Below are 9,075 nucleotides of genomic sequence, written 5' to 3'. Positions count from 1 at the left end.
TCTATTGCTCCATTAGTGTCTTGTCCTGAATGTGGAAGCAATCAGGAAGCACGCACCCACATTTCTGCATATAAAACAAATGAAGTTAGAAGAGCAAGAAATGAAGTACGAACAAAAAGGAGAGCAAGTGCGCATTATTTTACCTATAAGAAGAGTATGTATGAAGTTTAAAATTCAACCTTACCTAGTTTAGCCTCCCAATAGGTTTTGAAATACTCAATAAAACTCTCCTCATCTCTAAAGTTGGAGTAGAAGGTAGAGATCATAGCCTTTGCATCCTCTTTGATTATATGGTCTGTAGAATTTGCTGACCCTTGCATGTTCATGATATTTCCCAAAGACCAAAACATAAAAGCTCTTTTGGGCCATTCCTTCACCTTCTTAATAAGGTGTCGGAGCCAACAACGTTTGACATGCCACAAGCATAGAAAAATGGGTTGATTGAACACCACCCTACGAAAAATAGAAAGGACACATCACATAGAACTCAAACACACGGTTCTCATTAGTTTGCACTCAACACATATGAACATATGGTCCTAACCTGAGCGCATTAATCTCCGTTTCGGCATCATCAACCATAAAGGCTCCGGGCTCCCATGATTTATGAAAGTCAAGCATATTATCTCTAAACTTGCTTAACCAAGTGCAAGTACACTCAAATGTACCTGAAGATGTAAGCACCCAAGCAATGGGCACACCATTGCGATGACCATCAAAAACAAGGATTGTATACAAATGAAACTGTTCATGTGTTTTAAAGGAAAGTGAGAATGTGAACAAGAAGTAAAAAATGAACATTTATTATAACTTAAGAGAATGTGAACAAGAGTAAAAATGATAATTCATTACACCACATACCTTATATTTGTTTGTGCCAAAGGTAGCATCCATCGCAAGAAGGTTCCCATTTCCAAACTTCTTGCACATCTCCCTTTGCCATGGTGATTGTATTCCAAGGATAAATTCCTTGGAATGTTCCACATCTTGCTCCTGGTAGATAAAGGTGCTTGATTGATTCTCATGACACCATCTCTTGGTGCTTTCCGCATCATCTGTGTGTAGCTGGTACTGATCAATAGCCAGCTTGCTAGATATATTCATGATGTCACGAATAGACAAAAAGTCATCCCTAACCATAGTAATTGTAGGGTCATGACTTTGGCTTGAATGCAATGCTTGGACATGCATTTCCAACACTTGATGTGGAGAGAAACCACGATATACCATGCTTGAAACCCATAGTTTCTTTTGCATTGAGATCCATGGAGAGAACTTCAAAGAGGGATCAACAAATCTTATACCATGACAAACCTCATCATTTGCATTTGTGTGGTATGGATGTATATAAGAGATTATGGCCACCCTTGGATCTTGTGCGAGCCTCTTGACACTAAAATGACATTTGCATCCACGCTTTCGCTTGCCCTTTGTGATGGGAGGGCGCCTTTTCTTACATGGCTTCTTTGCAGTTGGCTGTGGCAACTCTTTTATTTCACTACGCTCCTCCATCTCACCATCTTCACGATTCGACTCGTCACCACTATTCTCCTCCACCTCAACATCATCTTCGCTAATCATGTCCTTGCATTCAGTGAGCTGGGTAGTTTCGACATCTTTGCCATCCGCAATGTTAGATTACATTGGTGCTTTAGTGCCAGCAGGACCAAAACCACACCAAAAGCTAAACAAAACAAAGAAGTAACGATAAACATTTCATTGTATGTGTGTGTGTGATGATTAATTCATGGATTAGACAAACTAAAACAAATACACACTTACACTATCTTCTCAATCCATGATTCATGTGCAATCTTTGTAAGATTGGAGGCATCTCGGTGATGGTGGCTATATTTTTTGAAAGAAGTCGGAAACTTTGCATTGTCGGCTTCTCCTTTTACAAAATCGGCAACACGGTTCCAAGGGATGTTAGCTTCACGTACAAATTTGTATTTTGAACGATTGTCATATGAGTGCACCCAACACAATGCTGTCGAATCGAAGACACCGATGGGGGGCATTTGAGAACTCATGGCATTCTCTAAGCTTCAGTTTTGTAGAGACGTGATTAACCCTTTAAAAAACCTAAACCTGATTAACCTGCTTGGTGAGCTGCTGATGTGATAGACGCGTTAATAGAGGCACAGCAAAATAGGGTTTAGGGCGCTGGTGTGACAGACTTTGAGTGCGCTTTTGATGAGTGCTGAGCGCTTCCTGCTGAGCGCTTCCTGTCTGGGGCGAAGGACGGCGGTAGTCGCTGCAGCGGCCTTGCGGAATGCAGAGCGAAAAAGTCGCCAGTTGAGCGCGCTTTTGATGAGTGCTGAGCGCTTCCTGCTGAGCGCTTCCGCCACGCTGAGCGCTTCCGCCACGCTGAGCGCTTCCTGCTGAGCGCTTCTGATGAGCGCTTCCTGTCTGGGGCGAAGGCCGGCGGTAGTCGCTGCAGCGGCCTTGCGGAATGCAGAGAGAAAAAGTCGCCAAGCTATGGAAGGGAGGCTTGGCGCCTATTTGGTCGTCAAGCACGGCGGCCGGCATTGATATCTGCAGGTTCAGGTTCTGGCGTTGACGACGAGCATTGATGCTGCAGGCTCCAGCTGAAAGTTCCGATTGCGGAAGGCGCTTGGGCGTCTGCCGGCTGTTGACTGCCAGCGTGGTAGATATGCCACGCAGGCGCCAACACACCAGGCAGACCGATTTCTAGCCTGAGCCCTCTCTGTTGCGCCAGCAAGCCTACCCGCTACTGGACCCCCAGAGAGTCTCCCAGCTCTCTACACGACCCCTGCGCTTGACTTCGTCTTCCAGCTGCGCTTCCACAAAACACACGGGCCCTCTGTCCTCGTGCTCTCCTCCCCCGCTGCTCTTCTCTGCAGCCCTCACACCAGAACACACGGGGCTCTCTTCCCCGTCGGCTCCCTGCCGTTCTCCCAAAACAACACCGCCTCCCTCTTTACTAACTCTCACCAGAGCGGCGCGCTGCTGTGGGAGCTTCTCGAATCTCCACCCGGTGAACTCTCTTCAAACCCCAGCTGCGCCGACTCCATTCATTCACCAGCCTTCTGGAACTCTTTGCTGGCAGCCTTGTCAAACCTCCACGCAACTTTCCCTCCTATGGCCACGTTCACCATTTATTTATTTTATTTTGAAAAAGAAAGGCCACCATGTACTCTTTTCACACCATGTCCGTGGCACATCACCCCCTTATCTTTATTGCCCTTACTTCCACATACCTTCAATGCGACCTTCCAAGTGTCCATTGTCCATGCGGACGCATACACAATTCAAGTGGCCGAGCAGCTGACATCTTCTCCATCATCTGACCTCGCACCCGACAAGCTGCAATAAGCTCAAAGCCAATACCGTCCACCCTTTACACCTGGCAATGCTCTCAAAAGCAAAACTTCACACACGCCATGTACACGTATGTACACATTATCACCCTCTATTTTAGCCACACATATTTAGCAACCCCCTTTTTTTCTGTTGAGACATTTATGTCCAGCAGCTGCACAAACAGAAACCACTTATCCCCCTGGATCAAACAGAAACCTCGGTGCATCTACCTTCCAATCCTTCAAGCAATTTACTCCATCAAACAACCGTTGATACACCCTGTCATGATCTTCCGTTTCCAGCAACCCCCTTTGCTCTTTATATATGGCCTCATCACCATCTATTGTCACACTTCCTCCTCCAGACCAGCTCTCATAACCTTGTGATGGAGACCACCACTTCTCACCTCTACTCCCCTCTGACACATCTGACTCCCACTCATAATCATATACCACAATAACACACATCTGATCATCAACTCCCATCTCACGGTCACTCAATTTCCAGCCCACATCATTGGCTTCCAACCCTTCCTCTGGGCAACCTGCCAGACTCGAACTATAACCAAACCGCTCATCCATATGCTGAGCATCCACATGTGGTGTGTTCTTCATACACTCACTTCCCTTCAGCCCATCAACATCACACACAACAACTTCATGCACTGCAGACTCATCGTTGTCGCTTTCCTGTAGTTTCTCCAGCTTCAAGACCATTGGCGATCCTGCAAGATTCTCCACATCTTGCACAGGCATCTCTACCAAGTCTAAGCTCCCCAAACTCACAGGCAAAGCATCTTGGTCCCCCTGACCAACAACGATAGCCTCACATGCATCCTCACCACTCACAACCGACAACTCATTCTCTTGGGCATGACAAGGAACACACACCTTAGGTTCAGCAACCACACATCCAAAATCTATCACACCATCAACCAAAGGAGCATCCAGCTCACCATCAGTCACACTATCACTCCCTTCCTGCACATCTGGCACGCAAGTAATCTTCTCCAAGGAAGCCAACTCCAACAAATCATCTAGTGCACTATCAAGTACACTGTCCAGCTCATCATCCTCACTCTCACATGCTGCAATATCCAACTCATCACCTGGATCATCCATAGATACTCCATCCACAACATCTCCACTAGTAACACCTTGATCATCACTCTCTACCTTGACTGGCTGAAGTACTGGCACCTGCAAGTCATTACTCTTCTCTGAATCAAAGAGATCATCCAAGTCATATCCATACTCAAACACATCAGGCTCCACAGCACTAGCATCACTTTCACAATCCACAGCATCATCAATAATCTCATCCTTCTCCTCCTTACCTTCTGAAAACTCTTCAGGGCTGATTCCAGAAATCTCATCCTTCTTCATTTCCAACAGGCTAATCTGTCCCATACCTTGCTCTGCAAATGTGACCTCATGGGCTTCACAAACACTGGGCTGAATTGCTTCCTTCACCTGCATATTACGGCCCATCACCTTATCACTCATTCCCATAGGCAATTGATATATACCACCATTAGCTTTGGCTGGTCTCTCACATTGCGGACTGATATGACCCCACTCACCACAATTCCGGAATTGCACATCACACGGATACCCTCTCCCTCTTCCAATATCTGCTGAATTTCCTTCAGAACCAGATGATGCATCAGTCTTCCTTCCCATATCACCTATGCCTCTTCCTCTTCCTGTAGTCTCTATCCAATTCGCACTCAAAGACTTCATGAGCTCCACTACATCATGAACTTCCCTCTTCAATGAGTCCTCCTGTTTAGGAACAACAGCAGCTTTTCTTCCAGGATGCATACTCTCAATCTGCGGCACCTTCACAAACCTCTTCGGCTCTTCCTGCATTCCCATCTGCCTCAGACGCTTCACCTTCCACTCCTTCTCTCGAGCAACTCTGACAGCCTCCTCAAAGCTATCCAGGTTCTTCAGCTCCACCTTCAGTCGGATCGTTGGCTCCAGACCAGCCACAAATCGCTCCCTCTTTATCATCTGTGGGGGTACTTCAGGAATCAGAGCCTCACACCATAGACTCCACAGTCTACCAAACTCTATCAGATACTGATCCACATCCTGACCGTCCTTCTGCTGAATGTTACACAACTCTTTCCACACTTCATTCGGACTCTTCACATGAACAAACTGTGCCAAAAATGCAGCTCTGACTACACGGTACTCAGGATCCTGCTTATGAACATTCCTGTGTGTAGTCACAAACATCTGTAACCATGTTTTTGCATCACCCTGCAAGCAATAAGCCAAAATCCGAGAAAGGATCTCCGAGGTTGCCCTGTCTTTCATCAAAGCTGTAAACTCCATCTTCTCTAGAAACCTGGTTGCATTCTCCTGTGGCAATCCCCAATACTCCGGAAAATCTTGAGCCATTCTTCCAAATCTTGCTTCACACAGCCCCTATCTTCTTTCACAAACCAGAGGAAATCTCCTCCTCTGTGGGGGCACCAAAAAGTGATGGCACGGAAGCGGTAAAGCTGTTTACGCCCTTATAGCATGCCACACTTCCACACACGCATGCAAACACACCAGAACACCAGACCAAAGAGCATGAACAAGACTCATATTTCAGAAAGGACCTTGACCTTTACAGAGGTGGATATCCCAAAATATCCCAGACACCAGCTTCATCGAGCACCCGCTCGCAATCGGCCCTCTCCAGCTCCTGGTCGCTCCCAATCCCTTCGCTCTTGCTTCTCTGCAGCAGCCGACCTTTTCGCTCTCTGCTCCTGCACCTCGGCTGAAGGTCTCTCTGCTACACCACCAGCACACTGCCAGTTCCCGAGCAAAAAAAACAGTCACACCTCTTATCTTCACCAGTCACCGGCTGTGTCCAATATGAAGCAAGGCACTCACTCTTACAGATGACTCAGTCTCCCCAACAGCCCACTATTCCATCATCTCTCTCTTTCTCTTTGTACCACTCACTATGCTGTCTGCTCCAACCTGTCACCTCTTTGACCAGCAGCTCCAGCTCACTCTAGGCTTCACACAAACACCTAGAACCTGCCTTCACCAGTCCATCCAAACCTTCTCCCCTTGCCAGCCTCTGTGTCTCCACTCGCTGCACCTTACGCTTCAGCCCAGTCAACTAAGGTGGCTTCTCTCAGCCCTTCACGTCCCCTTCACCACACTTCATACACTGTGACGCCAGCCCTTAACGCCTTCTGTGCCTATCTGCTGCTGCAGCGCCACACAAATACACAAGGAGCCACCTGCTCAGAACCGCTCTCCACGCCTCCAGCCACCTTCGTACTGTCGCCAGTTTCTTTCGGCTCTGCTACCCATGCACTCACCAAGGAGCCTTCCCTTGCAACAACACCATTCCCGTCACTTCCTTCCAGCTGCGCTTCTCAAGTCCCTCTCTCTGTTTGCAAGCCTACCCGCTACTAGACCCCCAGAGAGTCTCCTATCTCTCTACACGACCCCTGCGCTTGACTTCGTCTTCCAGCTGCGCTTCAAAAAAACACACGGGCCCTCTGTCCTCGTGCTCTCCTCCCCCGCTGCTCTTCTCTGCAGCCCTCACACCAGAACACACGGGGCTCTCTTCCCCGTCGGCTCCCTGCCGTTCTCCCAAAACAACACCGCCTCCCTCTTTACTAACTCTCACCACAGCGGCGCGCTACTGGGAGCTTCTCGAATCTCCACCCGGCGAACTCTCTTCAAACCCCAGCTGCGCCGACTCCATTCATTCACCAGCCTTCTGGAACTCTTTGCTGGCAGCCTTGTCAAACCTCCACGCAGCTTTTCCTCCTATGGCCACGTTCACCATTTATTTATTTTATTTTGAAAAAGAAAGGCCACCATGTACTCTTTTCACACCATGTCCGTGGCACATCACCCCCTTATCTTTATTGCCCTTACTTCCACATACCTTCAATGCGACCTTCCAAGTGTCCATTGTCCATGCGGACGCATACACAATTCAAGTGGCCGAGCAGCTGACATCTTCTCCATCATCTGACGACAAGCTGCAACAAGCTCAAAGCCAATACCGTCCACCCTTTACACCTGGCAATGCTCTCAAAAGCAAAACTTCACACACGCCATGTACACGTATGTACACATTATCACCCTCTATTTTAGCCACACAGCGGCAAAGCCTACCGAGGTCTTGACCAGCCTCCTCGGTACGGTTAAAATGGTGTGCTTCCGGTACGATGGTCGAGGATCGATAAAGCGGTCCCTGAGTGAAGTTCTAGGACACCTAAGGAGGATCCTAAAGGGTTCTGACCAGGCGATGCACGGACTCGCGGCGGTTGCTAGGACACCCATGCGTACGTCGAGGAAGATTTCGGATGGACTAATACTGGATCTCGTTGGTTGGCCAGCTACGGAGAGTCCAGAGGATATTATTGTAATACAATGGACTCAGAATTTTAGAAAATGATGATCAAAAATATTATGATTTCTATTGAAGGATTGTTTTAAAGCCAGTCAAATTTGTTATAAATGGTAAATTCATATTGGGTGTGTACGTGTGGTATGCGTACCTTAATTTTTGCATGAATCGTCGACTGGGAGACCTGGGAACTCTTTTCCTCGGTACCCGGGCAAAAACACAACCAAATCTTTATAAAGGAATCCCACCAATACAGTGGTCGGGTGGTTGGCTAACCCATGGGCCGATGGGCCGGCTGGATCGGAGGATTCCTAAGAAACAACTAGATACGATTAGTTACGTTAATTAGTTCAAATCCTGAGAAGACCTTGCCTCGTAAATGAGAAAAAAAGCGGTGATTCCATGGACCAAGTGCAAGTCTCTTCTTGATCTGACTATGTGACTTCAGGTTCAGTCAGATCAGTTTAACTAGTTAAGACTTTGACTCGTTAGAGTAATTCCCCCATTAGAAGATTTTTCCCATGGCGGGATCGCCCGTGCCTTCCGGGCGAGGGGAGTCTTCCGGGCCCGATCTTGGAGGGACCGCCCGGATAGCCTCTCGTCCCCCGGACATTTGCATGCGAGGCCCCGAGTTGTGCGGATCCCCGCCCGCGCGGGAGGCCGATGCTGCTTCCGCCCGCCGCGACAGGAGGGCACCGCGAAGGAGGCAGGGACCTCACAGCTGGTATCAAAGCTTTGTTGATAGTAGCTAATAATAAGGATAAACGAATTTTTATCAAAAAATGATAATTAAAAAAAACTCAAAAAAAACATTTTTCATAATGTTTTTTCATTCCGCAAGTCTCATTAATAAAGAATTTTTACTAAAGATTTTTTTTAAAATGGAAGTTCCATACTTATCTGGTGTTCCCGACCTCACCCAGTCACAAGACATGACTGCATTTGCCTTCGAGCATCTCATCTCTTCCGCTCTGCAACTCGAACAAGCCGAGTTAGACTCGCTCGCCATTTTGAGGATTTATATTTTCCTGACCCAGCGAAGAGACGATAGCATAAGTGGTTTGCAGGGCAGTATGTCCACACCTCTTGCGACCAACCTGCAATGCTGAGGTAGAACCTCTCATTGGCCATGATTCTGATGAAGCTGAAAGTGGTACATGGTGTCATTCTATATCATTCAATGCCTCGAAATTTCAGACTTTTATGCCAAATCTACAGACTCCTTAGTCGCTTTATTCCTAAGGAGAAGATAATAGCTCCCTTGGTAGTAAGAGAACATTTGTATCAGGGCATGGCTATGGCCCTCAGAACTGCCGTCTTATGCGCCTCCCGAGGAGATTTTGATTTCTAGAGCCGAGCTGCTCTATGTAC

General features: G+C 47.5%; 1 long non-coding RNA gene across 1 annotated transcript; it reads right to left on the bottom strand.

Annotated features, from left to right (window-relative positions):
* Positions 1 to 329: 329 nt before the first annotated feature.
* LOC147641211 (uncharacterized) lies at positions 330 to 1,211 on the bottom strand. Its single transcript, XR_015267609.1, has 3 exons — positions 862 to 1,211; positions 545 to 668; positions 330 to 453 (listed from the first exon to the last, which is right to left on the bottom strand). It is a non-coding gene; the product is annotated as an uncharacterized LOC147641211 (long non-coding RNA).
* Positions 1,212 to 9,075: the final 7,864 nt, after the last annotated feature.

This window comes from Cibotium barometz, chromosome 2, assembly GCF_041138505.1.
Source record: "Cibotium barometz isolate CiBa-2024 chromosome 2, ASM4113850v1, whole genome shotgun sequence".
Classification (NCBI taxonomy): domain Eukaryota; kingdom Viridiplantae; phylum Streptophyta; class Polypodiopsida; order Cyatheales; family Cibotiaceae; genus Cibotium; species Cibotium barometz.
The sequence above is the reverse complement of the archived record's forward strand: the minus strand, read 5'-3'. Positions and strand labels throughout refer to the sequence as shown.